Source organism: Coenobita brevimanus, chromosome 6, assembly GCF_032717465.1.
Source record: "Coenobita brevimanus isolate Jiangsu-jjx chromosome 6, ASM3271746v2, whole genome shotgun sequence".
NCBI classification, from domain to species: Eukaryota; Metazoa; Arthropoda; class Malacostraca; order Decapoda; family Coenobitidae; genus Coenobita; species Coenobita brevimanus.
The window spans coordinates 54,488,502-54,500,224 of NC_136959.1; the positions used below are offsets into that span (position 1 = coordinate 54,488,502).

At 40.8% G+C, this 11,723-nt stretch overlaps 1 protein-coding gene across 2 annotated transcripts in view; it reads right to left on the bottom strand.

Moving 5' to 3' along the window:
* Window positions 1-11,371, bottom strand: part of LOC145401991 (small integral membrane protein 14) — a 60,091-nt gene extending 48,720 nt beyond the window's left edge. Inside the window, exon 1 of one of the 2 annotated variants that reach the window (XM_080274094.1) lies at window positions 11,244-11,371. The gene's annotated coding sequence lies outside the window, so the exon portion shown is untranslated. The remainder of the gene's footprint in view (window positions 1-11,243) is intronic. The other variant, XM_080274098.1, reaches the window with a different exon arrangement.
* Window positions 11,372-11,723: the final 352 nt, after the last annotated feature.

An 11,723-nucleotide genomic window follows, 5' to 3' on the forward strand; every position in this document is an offset into this window, starting at 1 on the left:
ATCTATCTATAGCCCGACGCCCTAATCCCGCAAAGGGTGGCCGCAGACAAAACGCCTCCAAGTCACTCTGTCACCCACCATTTGACTCCCCTCCCCCCAGCTCACCCCCCCCTCCCTCATATACCTCTCAACTCCATCCCTCCACCTCATCCTCGGTCTACCCCTCCCTCTCCCTCCCTCCACCTCACCTACATACACCCTCTTAGTCAGTCTTTCATTCTCCATTCTCTCCACATGTCCAAACCACCTCAGTGTATTTCTCCTAATCTTTTCAACCACATCCACATCTACCCCACAACGTTCCTTCACTTCTTCATTCGTCAACCTGTCCCTCCACGTCACTCCACATGCTCCTCTCAAGTAACTCATTTCCACTGCTCTCACTCTTGACTTGTTCCCCTCTTGCAATGTCCACGCCTCGCTTCCATACGTCAGGGTAGGGATCACAATACCATCATGCAGTGACTTCTTAACTTCCATACTCACCTCCCTATTTCTCATCACTGCTTTCAGTGTACCAACAACCTTTCTTCCCTGCTGTACCCTTTCATGTACTTCATCCCCCAAAGTTCCATCCTTACTCATCACACTACCCAAGTACTTGAATGCACTCACATTCTCCATATCCTCACCATCCAACCTCACTGCACACTCTGTGACTTCATTCCTCTCAAACACCATAACTTTACTTTTGTTTACATTAACTTTCAGCTTCCTCCTCCTACACACTGTCCCAAATTCATTCACCAAACCTTGCAACTCCCATTCATCTTCACTCAACAATACTGTATCATCAGCAAACAGCAACACCGGAAGCTTCCAAATCTCACCCTCATTCATTAGGGCCACCCCCACATCCACTGCCCTACCTTGTACCTCCTTTACAACCCCATCCATATATATATTAAACAGCCATGGAGACATTACACACCCCTGTTTCAGTCCCACATTGAGATCAAAGAACTCACTCAGCTCACCATCCACTCGCACCGTAGCCCTAGCTCCCTCGTACATACTCTTCACAGCACTCAACAATTTCCCCTCCACTCCATATATTCTTAATACAGCCTTTGCATAATTTCTAGCAATTTTCAATTGAGAGAGTGATTCAGATTTTTTTTATTTTATGTAAGAGTTATATGCTAATGACTTTTGGGCTGTTGCTCTGGCACAGTTGCCATCAAACTATTTTGGAGAGTTCGATCTTTTAGTGAACTTTTTACTTGGTATGAATAAATCCATACCAGTTAGTATTAAGTCGCAAATGTGGGACTGGGTAGAACTGGGATCACTAGAGAAGAAAGACTGGCATGGAATGTCAGCAAGATAATTTCTAAATCCATCCAAGTTTGCCCTATCAAAGTGCCATCGGGTCACCCTGACAGGTTCAGAACGAGGAGGTGTGGGGGGGTTAACTAATGAGGCTTTGATGAGACTGTGGTCAGAGGATCCAAGTGGTGACAGTACCTCTATCCTATACTGATCTGGATAATTTGTCAAGAATAAATCCAAGAGATGGGCATTATGGTCAGGATTATCAGGTATTCTGGTTGGTTGCTTTACCAGCTGGGTGAGATTAAAAGATTCTGCAAACAGCTCGCACTCTAGACCAGCGTCGTCAGTCCTGGCAGAATGCAATAACCATTCAACATTATGTATGTTAAAATCACCCAAAATGGTAATTTCGGTGCTAAGGGCAAGGTTAAGGTTACTCAACTGTGTGGATAAGGAATCAAATACACTGGGTTCCGAAGAAGCATTGGGGGAGCGATAAACTACACAAATATATTTGGTAATATTTTGACAATTTAGTTTATATAATGAGTAATCAAAACTGGATGAAGTGAAGTTTAAAATTGTGTCAACTGCATAATGGGATCTGATATAACAACAGGTGCCGCCCTTGTTACAGAAGTTTGTAAGGAGATGGTAACCGGGAAAACAAAATGGAGATATATCGGTAGACGGTGAGATTTGTGGTTCCATGAGGAAAAGGGCCAAAGGGAACATGGACTGAAGGAAAAAATTAACTGAGTTTAAATTTGTGGTAAGGCCACGGATGTTCATGAAGAATAAGGCCGCACTTTCACTTCTTCGCTGACGAGCATTCCCGGAAGAACAACAGTCGCTGCCAGCACAGTCGCTTGATGGCGACTGGGAGGACCCTGTGCCGCCAGCCCTACCCTGCCGGTGGTGGCAATCCGAGGTACCACCTCAAACAAAGTTGTGTCCATTGTGGCACCTCTCCATGCCTTCCGTCGTGCTACATGGGCATCTGGTGGCGCTCATGACTGGAATGTCACACAGCCATATTGCAGAACTCCTGCCTATCAGAATTCTTTTAGTCCTCGAACCGCATCTCTCTGGAACTCACTTCCCCAGAGTTGTTTCCCCCCAAACTTCAACCTAAGCTGTTCAAATTCTTGCTGTTACAGATTTTTTATGCATGAAGGATGCCGGTAATCTGGTGTATGGATTTTTTTTTTTTTGTTCATTTGTTTTTCCCTCCTCTGTTCCATTATTTGAAAAAAAAAAAAAATTACAATTGACCAAAGATTAAGAGAACAGTAAATTTTCAGGTTCTCCTAGGTAATCTTCAAGACCTCAATTTACATTTTTTTTTCTTTACCAAAGCCCATCGTGTGATTCTTTGAAAATTCTCTAAGTGCATTTTTAAGTGTAAGTGTTTTAAATTTCTTTTATACATGGTGGACAGCATTTGCAAAGAGGTCTTGTTTACAATCTCCAAAGGCAACAAAGACAGACAGATGTCATCTTGTGTGTCAAAGTCAGACAGATGCCATCACAGAATGCCAATTTTCACACAAAATTACCGTACCCTTAACCCGCCCTGTCCCGACCACTTTTCCACCACTGACTCCCCCCAATCCCAACCATTATTGGAATTTTTTTTTTTTTTTTGCTCAAACCTCCACTTTTGGTGAGAAACATCAAAAATTCATAGAGAAATCACTCACCTGAGGTTTAAAATACTTGATCCAGGTAACAGTACCTCCTTACCTGACTGGGTTTTCTAACAGGCTGGCACCAAAGAAAACAAGTTCTATGGGAGGGTAACTACTTCACACCACTCATAAACGGTATTTATTTATTTACTTGGTACAAATTTATATGTAGTACGAGAGTATATTGGTTTTCAAACAGTAATATAGGCATTATAAGCATTGTTTCACTCACTAACTCATCACCACACCTGACCTTTTTTTGCCACATTACCTGATCATCATTTCTGACTGTTTCTTCCTCTAATGCTATGTAAACTTTGTCCTCCACATTGTCATTGATTGGGGAATCACTCTGGCCCTGAATTTCGTACCGTTGCATGACATGGCTTTACTGGCCAGGTCACTGATAACAGGTGAATTGCTGAGACAATGGCATGCAGGGGGGGGACGAGGTCATGCTGGGTAAGGCATTGTCCCTGCCTGGCATCTTGTAGAGGAAGGTGTCCCGTGTATACGTACCAAAAATCACTCGCGAAAATTGAAAATTGTGCAAATTAGGGACCTTGCAATTGATTCGCGTTTATGTACATCGATGGGATTGGCAGTGACAAAACGTGTGGACGTTAATTCACGTCGACGGGACACCGCGGGTTAACAATGCCGACATATCCAAGCCTAGCCTAAATTTTGTAAAAACACAACTTAATTTATCCAAACCTAACCTTCTCTAACCTATCTTAACCTAAATTAATTTGTCCTAATTTAACCTTCTCTAACCTAATTCATCCTAACTTTAACCTAGTTTGTCCTAATCTAACCTAACCAATCTTGTCCTAACCAAACCTAACCTAATCTAAACTTCTCCACCCTAATTTATCCTAACCTTATCTAATGTATCCTAACCTAACCTAACAAATCTTACCCTAACCAAACCTAACCTAGTCCTTATACTGTATAATCATATTTTCCTTGTTTACTAACAGATCTTCTTCATTTTGTACTTGAAAATGCACATTTGTATACCTTTACAGTCTCTGAATCAAATAAAAGGTTGGTACACATTTTGTTAATATCTGAGAGGTGCTTCCACATCATGTAGCATACCTTTGCCAATAACCACATGTGATATTATTACAGAAACTGTAACTGAAAGAGGCTTTGGGGTCTTCTCTATGACTGTTAAAAGTGGAAGTGGCCACCATCCACTTATTCAATGTAGTGCCACCTTCAGGTGACTCTACAATATATCAAATGATTTCTCATGACTCCTGAAATGATTTACTATAGCGCACTGGGTCATAACCATATACTATAACCAAACAGATGCCAGGCGGTCTCGTAAGTTAAGACACTCCAACTTCATCTCATCAAAGCCTCATTAGCTAGACCCCCCAAACCTCCCCATTCTGATCCTGTCAGGGTGACCTGATGGCACTTTGATAGGGCAAACTGGGATGAATTTAGAAATTATCTTGCTGACATTCCATGGCAGTCTTTCTTTTCCAGTGATGTCAATTCTACCCACTCCCACATTTGCAATTTAATACTAGCTGGTATGGATTTATTCATATCAAGTCAACAATTCACTAAAAGACTGAACTCTCCAAAATGGTTTGATAGCAACTGTGCCACAGCAACAGCCCAAAAGTCATCAGCATATAACTTTTACTTGAAATCAAAAACATCTTAATCACTCTCTCAATTTAAAATTGCTAGAAACCATGCAAAAGTTGTAATAAATCTTGCTAAATCAAACTTTCTTCAAAACCAAGCATCAAAACTACTTAACAACCCTAATGACAATAGAATATTCTGGTCAACTCTCAATTCTTTCAATAATAACTTTAACAAGTCATCATCCATTCCCCCACTAAAATCTCCAGATGGCAACATTACAAATGAACCGCATAGGAAAGCAGATATCTTTGCCAGTACATTTACCAGAAATTCTACCTTAGAGGAAGCCAGCCAGAATGTTCCAGCTCTAAAACTTGACTCTCCTGACATTGTTCCACTTAAACTACAGACAAGGTACGTGAAATCCATCCTAGACAATTTACCTACCAACAAAGCTCCAGGCCCAGATGGAATTCTGCCAATTGTTTTGAGAAAGTGTTCCCCTGAACTTGCCTCTGTTCTTGCAAAATTATTCAGACTATGCATACGTACTTCTTCATTCCCTAATTCATGGAAAGAAGCCAATATCCACCCAATTCCGAAGAAAGGAAGTTCGTCTGACCCCTCTGATTACAGACCAATAACAGTCACATCTTCTCTTGGTAAGGTTTTTGAAACTAATAAATAAGCACATAGTTAAACATGTTGAATCCAACAACTTAAATAGTGATAGACAATATGGTTTTCACCAAAAAAAATCCACCATTGACATACTCAATCTCCTGACTCATAATCATCCATCAATCAGTTGACCTACATGGTGAAACTCAGGCACGGATATTTCTAAAGCTTTCGACAGTGTGTGGCACCGTTCCCTGTTGTCCAAACTTCCTTGCTATGAACTAAACTCTTTTGTTCCTTTGATTTCCTCATATCTCTGCAATGGAAAAATAAGAGTAAAAGTAGATGCTGTATATTCCAATTTCCACTCAGTGAACGCCGGCGTGCCGCAGGGATCAGTTCTGGCACCAACCCTGTTCCTTGTTCATGTTAATGATCTCTTATCTGTCAACCACAATCCCATCCATTCATATGCAGAAGACTCAACACTTCGTAGTTCATTCACACTCAGACATCCATTTACAAAGTCCGATATCTCTAACACTCAACTCAGCACAGTCATCTCTTTAAATCAAGACTTATCCACGATCAGTGAATGGGGACAAAATAACCTTGTCTCATTTAATGCTAGTAAAACTAAATATATACAATTTACTAATAGACAGGTATTGCCAGAATTGTATATTACCTTCAATGCTACAAATATTCCCATTTCCAAAGTATTGAAATTCTTGGCGTCTCGCTTAACAATGCCCTCAGCTGGACCTCTCATGTTAGATCACTTGCTAAAACTGCCTCAAAGAAACTTGGATTATTGTACAGAGTCCGTAACTTCTTCATTGACGAGCAGTTAGTTCTAATATATAAGAGTCATGTGCGCTCTCAGCTTGAATACTGCTCACCCTTGTGGAGTGGATGTGGAGAGGTTGCATTAAAACAAGTAGACAAAGTTCAGAACAAAGCTGTTAGAATTATTAATAACCCTGCTATTACTAATAAACTATCTCCCCTACAAGTAAGGAGGAATGTTGCCTCCCTTGCGTTATTTTACAGATATTTCTATAGCAAATGCTCAGACAAAGTTGCGTCCATGGTGCCACCTCTCCATGCCTTCCCTCGTGCTACACGGGCAGCTGGCAGAGCTCATGACTGGAATGTCACTCAGCCACACTGCAGAACTTCTGCCTATCAGAATTCTTTCATTCCCCGAACTGCATCTCTCTGGAACTCGCTTCCCCAGAGTGGTTTCCCCCCAAACTTCAACCTACTGCTGTTCAAGTCTAACTGTTACAGATATTTTATGAACAGAGGACACCAGTACTCTGGTGCATGGATTGGTTTTTTTTATTAATTTGTTTTTCCTTCCTCTGTTCTGTTATTTAAAATATATATATATATATATATATATATATATATATATATATTCTCTGTTTCATTCCATATATATATATATATATATATATATATATATATATATATATATATACAGTGCTCGTCAGAAGTATGGAGCGCCCTGCGTCCCTCCTGAGAAACAAACCTTTCAACATTGAAAAAACATATAAATAATGCATTTTATTTACCTTTAGTGCTTCGTAGGGTAGCCTTTACGTTTCTTCACGGACCTGAGACGTCTTGGAAGTGAAAGGGCGAGGCTCCTGAGGTGCTGGAGCGGTATTTTGTCCCAGGAGTCACGAATGGCGGCTTCCAGCTTAGGTAGAGAGCTCACGTCCTTCCCTTGGAGACTCTTCTTTACGAGGTACCAGAGGTTTTCAATCGGGTTGAGGTCTGGGCTATTTCCTGGCCAGTCTGTCATGAATGATACCTCGCAGTCACGAAGCCAATTGGTGACCGATTTGGCCTTGTGAGCAGGTGCACCGTCCTGCTGAAACACTCGTGCACCTGTTAGCTCGAAGGAGTCTGGTAAATGATCACACAGAAGCTCCAGGTAAACATCCTGATTCACTCTGAGGTTCTTGGGAAGTACAACAAGCTTCCCCAAACCCTTCCCTGAAAAACAACCCCATACTATGAGTGAATCAGGATGTTTAACTGTGCTTTCTACATACCGTGGGTCAAGTGGGTCACTACCTTTGCATGCTCCTCTGTTACAGGTAACACTAAACATTGCCTCATCAGACCACAACACTGACAACCATTGCTCCTCACCCCAATTTAGATATTTATTAGCAAAGGCAAGCCTATGAATTCTCTGGCTGCTAGAGAGAAGAGGCTTTTTCACAGGCCTGTGACTTGTGTAACCAAGCTCATGCACCCTACGAGACACTGTTCTCACTGACACCTCACCAAACACTTCTGGGTTGCTCTCCTTAATTTTCCTTGCACTCACACGAGGATTAAACTCCACTGCACGTTTTAAAACATTAACAGACCTTGGGGAAGTTTTCCTAGGCCTACCAGACCTCGGTTTCTTTGTGGGAACTTCACCACTGTTTTCCTCCCGAAACCGCGCACACCAACGACGCACTGTCGATCGTGCCACACCAACCAATTCACTAATTTCCTTTGTCTGGTGGCCTGCCTCCTTTAGAGCAATGATCTGGGATATGATTTCACTCGATAGTTCACGGGTAGGTGCCATAACAAAGTTTTGAAGGCCAAAACACTGCGGGACACTCGGTAAAAAATGGCGCAATTTGAGAGGGACACTCGGCGGAGTTCCTCTCTCTCAGGCAGCCCGTGGGCGACTGAGGCGGGAACCAACCAGCGCGTCAGAAGGCCCCAGGCTACCGTGACGTCATGCTCGGAGCTCAAACTTGTGGCTCAATTCTTACCCCTAAAAATGGGTGATTCTTTTTGGGCCATAAGTATTGCGCGCCCGGCGGACAACGCTGAATACTTCTGACGAGCACTGTATATATATATATATATATATATATGGGTTACGATCTGAGAGTGGCCACATAATTTTTTTTTTTTTATAGATAATGAATGGAGGAAGGAAAAACAAAGAAAAAAAAATATGTCCATGTGCCTAAAGGCATCCTCCATTCATAAAATATTTATAACAACTGGATTTAAATTGAAGTGGATTAAATGTTTGTGGGAAACAACTCCCAGGAAGTGAATTCCAGAGAGTAGTAGTTCTGGGGATAAATGAATTTTGATAAGCAGAGGTTCTGCATTGCAGGGAAGAGAGTGTGAGTTCATGAGCGCTCCCAGCTGACCGAGTATTTGGGGAGAAAATGTGAAGGGGAGGCACAATTGAAGCCAGTTTGTCAGAGCACTTACGTAAAAATATCGATAAAATAATGCTAAAGAAGCAACATCTCTACCAACTGATAATGGAGGAAGGTCCTGTGTAATGGCAGGATTATTGATTAATCTAATGGCTTTATTTTGAAGTTTGTCCAACTGCCTCAATGCAACCGCCCCACATTCACTCTACAGTGGTGAAGAGTATTCGATCTGAGAACGCACATGACTTTTGTATATTGTGGCCATCTGCTCGTCAGTGAAGAACTCATGAACTCTGTACATATGACCCAATTTTTTGGAAGATTTTTAGCAAGGGATTTAACATAAGTTGTCCAGCTTAGGTGTGGGTTTAGAGTAACATTTAGGATATCAATTGTAGTGGATATGGGAATACTGGCATCATTTAAAAGTACCCGGTATGTGAGAGTCTGAGGGATTCTTTCTGTTGGAGAAATCAATGTATTTAGTTTTCTGAGCATTACATGAGACCAGATTTGTTTGTCCCCATTGATTAATTTTCGAAAGGTCTTGGTTCAGAGAAATTGCTGTGTTTATTTCGGAATTTATATTATCAAATTGTGTAAAGGAGGTACTAAATGTGAAAGAACTATGAAGGGTTGAGTCATCAACATAAGAGTGTATTCGGTTGTGAGTGACAGACAGGAGGTCATTTATATGAATGAGAGAGGGGTGTGTGAGTTGGGAGCAGGGCAGTAAAATGGCGGGGGACAGAGCGACGTGGAGGCGATTTGTTTGTGGCCACCCCAAACGGGATTGAGGCATCTGGCAATAGATAGATAGAAAGAGGGTTGGCGTCAAAACTGATCCCTGAGGTATGCCAGCATTTATGGAATGAAATAGAGAATAAATTCCATCTACCATGCCCCGGATTTTTCTATTATGAAGGTAAGAAGAAATCAGAGGAACCAGTGATGCAAGGCCATAGTGTGACATCTTAGACAATAAGGCCCAGTGCCATACTCTATCAAATGCTTTTGATATATCAAGTGCTATTGTGTGTGTTTCACCGTGTTGGTCTATTGTTTTGTTAATCTGATGGGTTAGAAAGCAAAGAATGTCTACAGTTGAACGTTCTTGTCTAAATCCATAATGCCAATCACTGATTAATTAATTGATTTCTAGGTGCTTGATTATGTGTTTGTTAATTAGTGTCTCAACAACTTTACCGAGAATGGAAGTTATTGCAATTGGTCTATAGTTTGATGGATCAGAGGTTGCCCCCTTTTTAGGAACAGGATGGATATTTGCTTCTTTCCAAGAGGCTGGAAAACTTGAGGTACGGATGCATAAGTAGAAAAATTTTGCCAAAACAGGAGCCAACACTGAGGAGCAATTTTTAAGTACTATTGAAGGAATTTCATCTGGACGAGTAGCTTTGCCTGCTGAGAGATTCTGTAATACAGCTTGGACGTATCTGGTGTGAATCATGAAAGGAACACACTGAGGTGGTTTGGCCATGTGGAGAGGATGGAGGGTGAAAGACTGACGAAGAGAGTGGGGTGGAGGGGGGAAGAGGGTGGGGGAGGCCGAGGATGAGATGGAGGGATGGGATGGAGAGGTATATGAGAGAGGGGGGTGTGAGTTGGGAACAGGGCAGTGAAATGGCGGGGGACAGGGCGACTTGGAGGTGATTTGTTTGTGGCCACCCCAAATGGGATTGAGGCATCTGGCAATAGATAGATAGAAATCAGATTTTTAAAAATCTATGATTTTTTTTTTCCAACCCTGTTTGTGCCTTTGGGAATTCTGTCAAAAGAGTACCATACTGGGTCATTTTTCCTCCCACTTGCTGCAATGCGCAATGCATCCATTAAGCATGATTATATATCACTATTCAAAGAAAAAGACTTACAAAACTGAAAATAATAATGTGAATGGGATGTGGGAGTAAGGTAGTGCACTACAGACTAGTACTTCTTGGTATGGGGGAGGTTACTCACACTGTCAAACACTAAAGAAAGTTGCCAACTTCTCTCTTATATTTTATCAAATTAGGATAACAATCATTAAACTGAATCATGTTACTGTGTATTCCAAGAAGAGTTTAGGTCATGTGTTAAACCGAGTATAACCACATTTATTGATATTATCTATGAGCCTTCTTTCCTCTGTTTTTTAATATCTGCCTTGTAACAAAATGCAATCATTGGTGCCTGACTTGATCAAGATCAAGGAAGGTACAGGCCATGCAGACATGATGAACCTGTACCATACACAGCAATCACATTCTCTTCATTTTTACTGTATTTATATATAAAAAAAAAATCCAATTCCATTTAAATCATGATTTTTTTCACTTTAATTTAAACTACATTATATCACATGATTTACATTACGGTATTTGATTTAAATCGTAACAACCCTGTATAGACTGAAAATCTTTTGCATGTTAATCAACATTTACTATGTAGTTTTCACAGTTAAGTAAATTAAGAGTGGGTAGGGTGAACTACACTTTTCAGTACTCAAAATAAATACGAATAATGAAACAATATTAATAAAAACGTTAAGTGACAAGTCGGGTGTCCTTCAAAACCTATGGTAGACTATTGAACACTTATAACTAGGTTGGCCTTGATTACCAGCTTGCTCTTACTGATTTCAACTGGATAAAACTCACATACATGGACATATAAACCCAGTACAAAAAAGAACGGATTACACTGTAGCCTTCTCGGCCGCAATTGCCCTAAAATTTCTCTTACTGTTCATTCGTGCAAATCCAAAGACAGCTTGTACGTTATTTTCCCAGCAAATACACCAATAAATACTGCACAAGAACAAAGTACATAACAAACTTACTATTACAAATTTTACAGTGACCCTGAAACAACAATGAAGTGAATGAAACCCACCAGAATTCGTGGTTGCCAAGAGAAGACTGTCAACAATATTTACAAACACAGCTGTGACACGACTTCTTAATGGCTGCCAACCTTACCGACACGCTGCCCATCCCACAAGATGATAACAGTAGCCAATTTATTATATTTTCGGAGTTACACGGATAAATAAGAACGAATACTATGGAATATATTACTTCAACATAGAAATATTGCTTTAAAATATAATTTGAAGGTCACAGAGATGGTAACTTTCACCATACCAGTTCCGCCCACTTATTGCCCAATACAGTTATTCAACAATTTACTCGTCCATTCCATATTTCATATCATTCCTTTTCTATCCAAATTACACAGAGATTACACATAATCATTACGACTTACAGTCCCTTTTTGTGCAATAAACCTTAAAACGTCTTGTTTTACAGTGTTGGTAACA